Below are 9,693 nucleotides of genomic sequence, written 5' to 3' on the forward strand. Positions count from 1 at the left end.
TTTTGTCCTATGTAGGATAGGAATAATAAATATATAAATAAATGTTTCTTCTCTTGATACTTGTTTCTTTAACTTAATAAACCTCTTACTCTCAAGAGTAAATTTCTTACTTGCTTCACGTTTCTCAACTGAATCACAAAGATAAAAATACTTATATTTTACTAATGGAAATTAGACTTTTAAAAACGATGTTTTTGCTTTTATTTTTTAGAAAAAAAGAGCTAGAAGCAATAATACAATAATAAAGGCATTATTTTTAACTAGAGGCTCGGTGTACGAAATTTGTGCACTCGGGGTGGGGGGTCCCTCAGCCTGGCCTGCAGTCCGGGAGTCCCACGATCCATTGCCCCATAGAGGGAGGCCCTGTTCACCTGCCGCAGCCTGCTGGTCAGTAGCCTGGGCCTCCCTCTTTGGGGCGATCACGGAGCCCCCTGATTGATTGCCCCGCCAGCTGGTGGCCTGGGCCTCCTTCTGCAGGGCGATTATGGGGTGATGGTGGGGCCCCCCCACAAGTCGCATCACACCCGCCTTGGCTGGCCTGGCACCAGTGCGTGTCATAGTGTGGTCCTCTGGATGGTCGTTCTGCTGTTCAGTTGATTTGCATATTATGCTTTAATTATTAGAGAAGATGGGATGTTTTCTCTCGAAAACATTGGTTGCCAATATGGATTCCAGAAATTGAAAATATGTGCAAGGTGTAGGATCTAAGATGTGCTGCTGGAGTAGGAATTAGATGTGAAAGATATGGAGCACTTACCATGGCTGTAATTTTAGTATTTCTGCTTATTCAATGCTCTTACTGTCATCCTCATTAATTGTGAGGATAAGGACTTTTTCTTTTTGTTCACCATGTTATCCTTAACTCCTAGTGCAATGCCTGGCACATAGTAGATTGTCAATAAATATTAATCAAATGAATGAATAAATCATGAAGAAAAAGAAACACTAGTTTTTTGTTATAAGATGAAGTTAAACTAAGGTTAGAACTAAAATTAAAACAAAAACTAAAAAATAACTCAAGAAGTCTACAAAGCTTAGCTTACATTAGAAAGATTCCTGATTGGAAAAGTTAGAGATCCACTGCTTTAGTCATGTGGAAGGTTAAAGCCATACACAATACCTTACCCCATTCAATAATTTTGACATTGTTTTGTAATTCCCTGTGAGCCCTTATGCCTCTTCCACTTCTAGAGCAGGATGTTTCTCTGTTCAGAACTTGGAACTGTTGTATGGAAATTAATATGATGTCAGAAAGCAAATACAGTGACTTCATCATAGGAACAAGTACCTCTCTTGATCTTTTTTTTTTTTTTTAAACATGATTAACTAACTAGTAATACATTTAAAATGTTTAAAAAATACGCCCTACTCTGAAAGGAAAGTTGTGATTTTTAGCTATGATTTAAAAGAAAATATTCTGAGTTCTCTGGGGGAAAAAAACATCACAATATGAAAACAATAAAATCTCATCCATTCCTTCATTCAATACATTTTTGTCACAGTAGAGGCAACATGGCACAGTGGAGCAAGGATCACCATTGTCTAGCTGTGCCATCTCAGACAACTTGCTTTTGCCTCAATTGCCTCATCTGTTAAGTGGGATAAGAAGACCATGTACTTCCGTGGTGATTATAATTTGAACGATTTGCTGTTTATAAAGCACTTAGAACAGTACCTGTAATAAGCACTATATACATGGTTTTAAATAAACAAACTCCTATAATGTGGTAGACAGGCCCCCAGGAAAGTAGTGAACTACTGAACATTTGCTATGCATCAAGTGCTAATACTCAGGCAGTTTTGCATCAATTTTTATAACAAACCAGATCAAGATATCATCTTCATTTATTTTTTCAGCCAATATTTATTGAGATTTACTAGATATGAGAAACTGTTTTAGATTCTGGATACAGTGTCTTAGAATTTATATTTTTAAAAAAATCACTATTTTATTATCAAGTAATTTTCAATAGGTCCCTCAATTTCAAGATCTGTTCTAAACTGTAGCACACTACATTATTCTTTGTCAAAAGTTTCTGAAGTTTTAAAGTACTACATCTGTAGTGCTTTGAAGAACTACTTTCCCCCTCTACTCCACATAATTATAGTTGTTAGACTGTCTCAATTTTGTATTCTTGTGAAGGCTCTTTCAAATCTGTTATTTTTCAATAAAAACTTGATTTTAGGTTATAAATAACACATCTGTTGGAAAGTATGTCATTGCTTATTATTTTTCTACTAAAGCAATGCTGCAAAGCATAACTGTATTAACTCCATATCTATCTTTTTCTGTAAACTTGTACAAATTTCTTTAGGATAAATCCCCGGAGGAGAGGTTGGCTGGTATCTGCACTTTTTGGCTGATATTGCCAAAATGCGCTCTGAAAAGGTTTTATCAATTGACATCTCACCAACAGTGCATGAAACTGCCATTCCCCCTGCATTCTCAACATTAATTTATCAATATTTTTAATTTTTTTCAATCTTATGAGCAAAATGGATAAATTAATGTGGATTTAATTTAATAATGAGGGTGAATTTTAATATGTTTATTGACCACTTGTATTTATTCTTTCCTGATTTCTTCATATCCTTAGCTCATCTTTCTATCAATAAAATGCTCTGAATATATAATAGACTAGAGGCCCAGTGCATGAAATTTGTGCACTTGGAGAGGAACCCCTCAGCCCAGCCTGTGCCCTCTCACAGTCGGAGCCCTCGGGGGATGTCCAACTGCCGTGGAGGCGGGAGAGGATTCTGCCACCACCATTGCGTTTGCCAGCCGTGAGCCCGGCTACTCGCTGAGCGGCACTCCCCCTGTGGGAGCACACTAACCACCAGGGGGCAGCTCCTGCATTGAGCATCTGCCCCCTGGTGGCCACTGCACATCATAGCAACCAGTCATTCCACTGTTTGGTCGATTTGCACATTAGCCTTTTATTATATAGGATTATTATATAGGATGTGTTTGAGAAGTATGCTGTAAATATCTTTTCCAAGTCATCATATTTTTATTTATGGTGTATATCACCATACAAAGTCATTTTCTTAAAAAAATATATTTTATTGATTTTTTACAGAGAGGAAGGAAGAGGGATAGAGAGTTAGAAACATCAATGAAAGAGAAACACCGATCAGCTGCCTCCTGCACACCTCCCACGGGAATGTGCCCGCAACCAAGGTACATGCCCTTGACCGAAATCAAACCTGGGACCCTTTCAGTCCACAGGCTGATGCTCTATCCACTGAGTCAAACCAGCTAGGGCTCATTTTTTTTTCTTTATGGCTTTTGTGATTGTGTCATGATTGGGAGAGCCTATTTTAGTAATATTTCAAAATCTCCTTTATTTTCCCTATTTTGTTTGTAGTTTAAAATATTTACATCTTAAATCTATCTAGAGTTTCTTTTTAGGTTTGCTACAAAGAAGAAAATCAAATTTCTTATCCCAAATAAATTTGACATAATTGACAATCACAACATTAGATGAAATTCTGTGCTAGAAAGGGTACACTGTTTCTAAAAGCACATATTATGAGTTAAATAGGGTCATGCTATCCTGAGAGAGTTCTAGAAGCACATGTATCTATAGCTAAAGCAAAGTCTTCTCCTGGGAGTTTCCTTCCATATACCATTCCCAGTCCTCACACATACCAGCTAAATAAAAATGCTACTATTATAGCAATAATAATTAAAGAGTACTTATCTTCAGTAAACAAAATTCTGAAAATCAAATTGGCAAGTGAGTTTATATTTTAACATGACAGTTTCCTTCATGTAAATGTTTAATTATATGCTAGACATAAATAATGCATTGAAAGCACTTTATGGAGGTACCTTCTTTCTAGTATATATTCCCATGTTTATAGAAAATGGCTGGTTTACAGGTTAGAGAGAGACTAGGGCAGAATCTCTTTAAAAGGGGGTAGAATTTAGAACAGAATGGAAATCTTTGATGACCTTGTTCCAGACAACCCTAGCTACAGAGTGAAAGTCCTATATCTTTTTCCTGTTTGTGCCCAATCAATACAATAAATGCTTTGGAAATGGTGATGCAGAAGATAGTTAAGAATTAATTACGGATGACAAAGTTCTAGAGATCATTGTACAACAATGTTCATATAGTTATTACTCCTGTGCTATATACTTTATAATGTTTATGATAGCAATTTTTAATTTTTTACCATAATTACATAAAAAAGTTAATTCTGCATGGGAATATCTTGTTGCTGTGAAAGATACCAGGAAATATAATTGATGGTTTCAGTTCACAAGGAACAAACAATCAAGTTTATGGCAAAAGTTCAGAACACATGGAAATGAACAATCTCAGGCAATATAATGATACTAAATGAGAAGAAGAAACACAAAGTCTTATGGGTTAGGCAGGCATTTCTGAGCTACAGTGATAGAAATATGTTAGGTACTTACATGGCTTTTAAGGCATTTTAATATATGTTTTCCAAATGGACCCTTTTTTCTAGACGTAGGAGGTGTTATCTGTGTTTAGGAGAGAGAAAACAAAGGCTCAGTAGTTGTAATTTTTCCAAGTTCACAAGGCAGAGCTGGGAACTAGACTCAAGTGTCTTCCAGCTCTTACTCCTGGTGGGATTTATTTAGATGGGCACTGAAGAAGTGTTGCCAAAACGTTTTGAGGGTTAGAGCAGAGTCCAAATGTACTAGGGATACTGTGTGCTAGATTAGGATTATTCTCTCTTCTCAGTCATCCTGCTCAAGAGCATCATGTAACTTTTAGTACAAAATAACAGATTTGTTCTTGCTTCTTACTGGATAGAGAAATCATACAGCAATAGCATGAGGATTAGCATACAAGGTTTCAATTTCACCTGTGTATATATACACACAGCCATTCAGCCGACTGCAATCCCATGAAAGACATTCCTACCCATCATGTCTGACATTATTCTTAAAGTAATAAGACTTGTGGTATCGTGAAGATAGGTCTGATCTGACTCAGGTGTTGAGAGGAAAACTAACACAGACAACACAATAGTCAGTGAATTTTAATTTAAAAGCAGTTATCAGAGATCACACCACATGAGTTATACACATTTTTAAACCACATCCTGCTAGTTCAGTAGACTGACTCCTACCCAGAAAGCACAGGAGCATTTGGTCTGTTCATAACAATAACCCTATCTGATTGTCCAGGGTCAAGCTACTGTTTATCTTTGCCAGACGGAACCCATATCCTGAGCAGAGAACCTAAAACCTTCTGCGTTTTCCACCAGTTACTTCAAGGCTATACAGGCTCTGACATTCTTTCTATGTAATCACCTAAACAATAAGAAAAACACTTTGGCCCTGGCCGAATAGCTCAGTTGGTTAGAGTGTCATCCTGTTACACCAAGGTTTCGAGTTCAATCACATACAGGAATCAACCAATGAATGCATAAATAAGTGGAACAACAAACCTCTTGCTTTATTCTCCCTTTCTCTCTCTAAAACCAATAAATCAATAAATTAATAAAAGAGAAAAATACTTTATGAAAAGTATTAGGTCAAAGTAAACACAGATACAATGACCAGAGCTTTGCTTTTATTTTCCTTCTCATGAGCACTCAATACATGTTGAGGCAGAAGTAGGCTTACGAAACACAGAATTTACTCTTGTATTATTATTTATTAATTCATTATATTATTTTCCAAAGAACTGTAAAGTCACTTTTGCCATACCCTGTATTTTGCAAAAGATGGGCAGTGCTGCCCTCTACTGTTGGATGTTGAAATGTTAACAATGTACTTCTATTTTCCTGCTAGCTATGTGGAATAGATTAAGACAATTTATTATAGTATATTGCTTTAGTCTAAAATAAACATGTTCTTAGCAAACACATTGAATTTATTTCCTTCATTATCTTTTCATCTATGTCTATCTCGTATAAAAGTGTATGGCTCAATAAAAAGAACATCAAAATTTGTGGAAAAATGCTAACACATTACTCTAGAAGTAAGAGGCTGTATTAGTGATGCATTTAGGGAGAAACAGGACAAGGAGAGGAAATTTTCCTCTGACTTTAATTAAGGTCTGTAGCTTTGAAGTTCTTTTGTCATCTGAATGTCTTCATTTGCTTTCTGTTAAGTCAATCCAGTTTTTGTTTCAACTGCACATAATGACAGTCACCTAGGGATGTTGAAAGAATAGAGGAATAGTTTCTAAAACACTTTCTATTCTTCAAAAAAGGTAATATAGAAATACAAAGTTATTATTAACATTGCTTAAACTTATTAAATATGTTGTCTTACTACCTTTAAGTTGCTTCGAGACTTTTACTGCTCACTACAAGACTTCTTAAAGAACTCGAAATATTTTTAAAATTGTTTCCTGCTTTTTCATTTTTAAAAAATTCCAGAGTATATACCTGCAAGAGAGAGGCCAGAGCAAAAAGACTTCAAAGAGAGTTAGCTAAGTCATTATCCTACAGCTATTCAGGGACTAAAGTGTATTATATGGCAATGATAATTTCTAAAACTGTGTTAAAGGTGTATGTATGTCAACACTAAGCAAAATCTTTTTGCCCCAATTTACAGTTAAGAATATTAAAATTCAGACACATTAAGTAATTGACTCAAAGTTTCAAAACTAGTAAAAGGCAAAACAAGGATTGCATTGTTCTGCTATGCAGCTCATCATTCAATGAACAAAGTAAATAAATCTCAAAGGCAAATGTCACCCTTTGGGATCTTGGCCTGACCTCCTTAGGCTTGGGAGACTTAACAGCCTTGGCACGTGCATTCATGGTCTTGGCGTTGTTGGCCTGCATCTTCTTCAGGCTCTTCTTATTGTGCTTCTTGGTGAAGCACATGTTCCTCAGGAACTTGGGGTCTACCCCCTCAGGAGATTCGTCTTTGTGATTGGGGTTTCTTGATGGCATTTCTGTGCCATTTTTGGGACTAGTTGTGTGTGGTGTGGTTCTGGGACTTGGCTATATCTGCACGAAGCACCTGGGACCAGAAGCTACAGTTTTGGTTTGTTAAGAAATATGCGCTCAGCTGCTAAATAATACCCTACTCTCAGTGACAGCATATACCTAAATATAACCATTTCAAACCACTTTGTAACTGAATGTAAAATGTGACTAACTCCTCCTTCCCCTGACCTGTTTCTAAAATTAGACCTCTGGGCATCAGGGGCAAGATTGAATACAATAAGCAGGTGTGGAGTTTGCTTAGAGGTCCATGCAGTACTCACTGCTGCCCTGGCCTCGCCTGCCTCTTATACTCTGGGCCCTGAACACTTCAGATTTCCAAGAGAGTATATTCTAAAGGGATTCATTCCAGATGAAGCTGTTCCCAGATCTTCTCTTACAATTTTGGAGAAACTAGGGGCTGAGGGGTTGGGGAGGCAGAAGGGGATGGTAGGGAGGATGCTTAAATGCTTAAGAATCATTGATTTAGAGGTATGATATTCACAGTGTTGGCCAACAGTATAGTCACTCCTTATATCATTCCCTGTGGGAAGAACAACCTCAGGTTAGCTAAACATCTTTCTTTTGACCTTCATTGCCCTTCCCCTGGACACTCACTTTACCTGGCTGCCTACCTGTCTGGGCAGTGTTGGCCTCTCAAGAGTTTTTGACTTGAATTATCCATTCAGCAGCCAGGCAGTGTTGCATCAATTCTAAGTCAAAGTGTTATAATTAGCAATGGCCTGGAAAGCATTTTGTTTATTCCAAGATTGGCATTTTACTTAGAGGGGCAGCCTGCAGGGCTCAGGGCAGAAGGGCACTGAACTTAATGTCCAAGAACCTCATATTCCTAAGGAAAAATGTTTGAGACTTGGATCCCACATATGTTGTCTCCAGCCCCTCTCCCCCCATCCACCCACCTAGTAACTGCTTGCCCTTTCTGAAAATTCACAACCGAGATCGTGCAGACATGAGAAAAACTGCATGCCTATGGCACTTTCTTTGCCCCTATCAGCACGGACTTGGTTATGGAACTGCTTAGGTTATCGATAAATATTTATTTGGACTTAGCTACGCTGATAGTGTTTAGCTAACCCCAGGTTGTTCTTCCCCTAGGGAATGACGTAAGGAGTGACCATATTGTTGGCCAACACTGTGAAGATCATGCCTCTAATCGGACTCTGGGGAGGCCGGGCCATAAAACACGCCTCTCGGCAGCTGCCTTCTGCCAGTGCCTTTGGCAGCACCGAAAGTTCATTGTCATTTCACCTTTAAACTTGCAACCTGAGAGGAAGGTGTTGTTCATGAGACACTGTGTGCGGTTACCTTTAAAACCAAAGGCAGTGTTTCTGAAAAGCAGCAGAGGCCACCCAAGGTTGGCAAGTGTTGCTCCAGGTTCTCTTGGCTTGTGTTCATTACTTTGAGTGGAAAATTCATTGGGAGACGTGTTGTATCACTCAATGAACAGAGGCTGAGGTACGGTTTTCGTCGGACACACCAAGAGAACGGACGCCTCCTTCCACCCTTTACTGCACACCGACTAAGACACTAAGTGCAGGAAACGGAGGGAGACTTACACAGGATAAGCTCTCTGGCCAAAGAAGCCACCCACCTACACGGGGTGTGGCAGATGAGCAATGACAACAGAAGCTAACACGTAGGGAGTGCTCACTAGATGCAAAAATCCCCCCACCCACTTCGTAAGTATGAACTCACATAATCCCCGGGGGGAAAATACTATCACCTCCCCTTTACCGAGCAAGAACAGAGAGGTCGAGTAACTTGCCTAATCCTGCACAAGTTAGCAAGTGGCAGAACCAGAATCTAAGCTAGGACGTGGGTTCTTAACGAGGGCATTTTCTAAAATGGTAATATTGCTCACAAGGTACGTCAGACGCAAAGGAAAGAGGCGGATTTGACTAGAGTGAGGATTAAGGGAAGACTTTCCGGAGGAGGCATTTACACGGGTCTTGAAGGTCACAAGGTTGGGGGTGGGGGGGGGCGGGGAGGAGGAATACTGAGGGAAGGAACAGCCTGCCTGAGAGAAGAGGCAGCCTGGGGGCCAGCCAGCGGAGGACGCAAGATCGGGCTGAGTCCGTGCCGGGGAGGAAAGCAGGACAGGAGCGGCGCCCAGACCCCGAAGGTCCTTTAGGACCAGGCTTCTGTGCAAGGAAAGGGAAACAACCATCTCCAACTGCAAGAGCGGCAGAAAGGAACTCCCGGTCTCTCCCTCTCTCTCTAAGTAGGATGTCCCCGGCCTGAGACCAAGGCGCGCGGCCCACGCCCATTTCCCTCTGGAGATGGTCAAGGTCGCCCGCGCGGGTTCTGGAGCTGCACGTCCTGGCCCGAGGACTGGCGTCCCGAACGCAGACCCGGGGACTTGGCTACCAGTCGGGGCCAGGTCAGGCCGGGTCAGGAACGTGCGTGTACCGGTACCGGAAGGCCCCTCCGCCGTAACTCCCGCCGGCCACCGCTCAGATACCTGGTGATCCCCCGAAGGTCGATGACGAAGCCTCCGGGACGCTCTGGTCGCTCGGCTCCGCCCCACCGTCCTCGGACGCCCGGAAAATGGCCTCAGCGATAGGACCACGCTCTGCCAATCAATATGCGCCACGCCCCCAGCTCAGACGTAGTCCATTGCATTGGTGGTATTATGCCGCCTATCAGATTCTCTTCTTGGATTGGCTAATAACGTCTTGTGCGTCAGAAGCTGGCGATTGGCTAACCGCGTTGCCAAGCTCCGGACGCGGCTCGACCATTGGAGGC

General features: G+C 40.6%; 1 long non-coding RNA gene across 1 annotated transcript in view; it reads right to left on the reverse strand.

Moving 5' to 3' along the window:
- Nucleotides 1-9,471, reverse strand: part of LOC139021831 (uncharacterized) — a 28,338-nt gene extending 18,867 nt beyond the window's left edge. Inside the window, exons 1-2 of the long non-coding RNA XR_011473558.1 lie at nucleotides 9,410-9,471; nucleotides 4,430-4,498 (exon numbers count right to left, since the gene is read on the reverse strand). This is a non-coding gene — a long non-coding RNA (uncharacterized lncRNA). The remainder of the gene's footprint in view (nucleotides 1-4,429; nucleotides 4,499-9,409) is intronic.
- Between the last annotated feature and the right edge of the window lie 222 nt (nucleotides 9,472-9,693).

The sequence above is a fragment of the Myotis yumanensis genome, unplaced genomic scaffold (genome assembly GCF_028538775.1).
Source record: "Myotis yumanensis isolate MYYU_CA2020_CCGP unplaced genomic scaffold, mMyoYum1.0.hap1 SCAF_13, whole genome shotgun sequence".
NCBI classification, from domain to species: Eukaryota; Metazoa; Chordata; class Mammalia; order Chiroptera; family Vespertilionidae; genus Myotis; species Myotis yumanensis.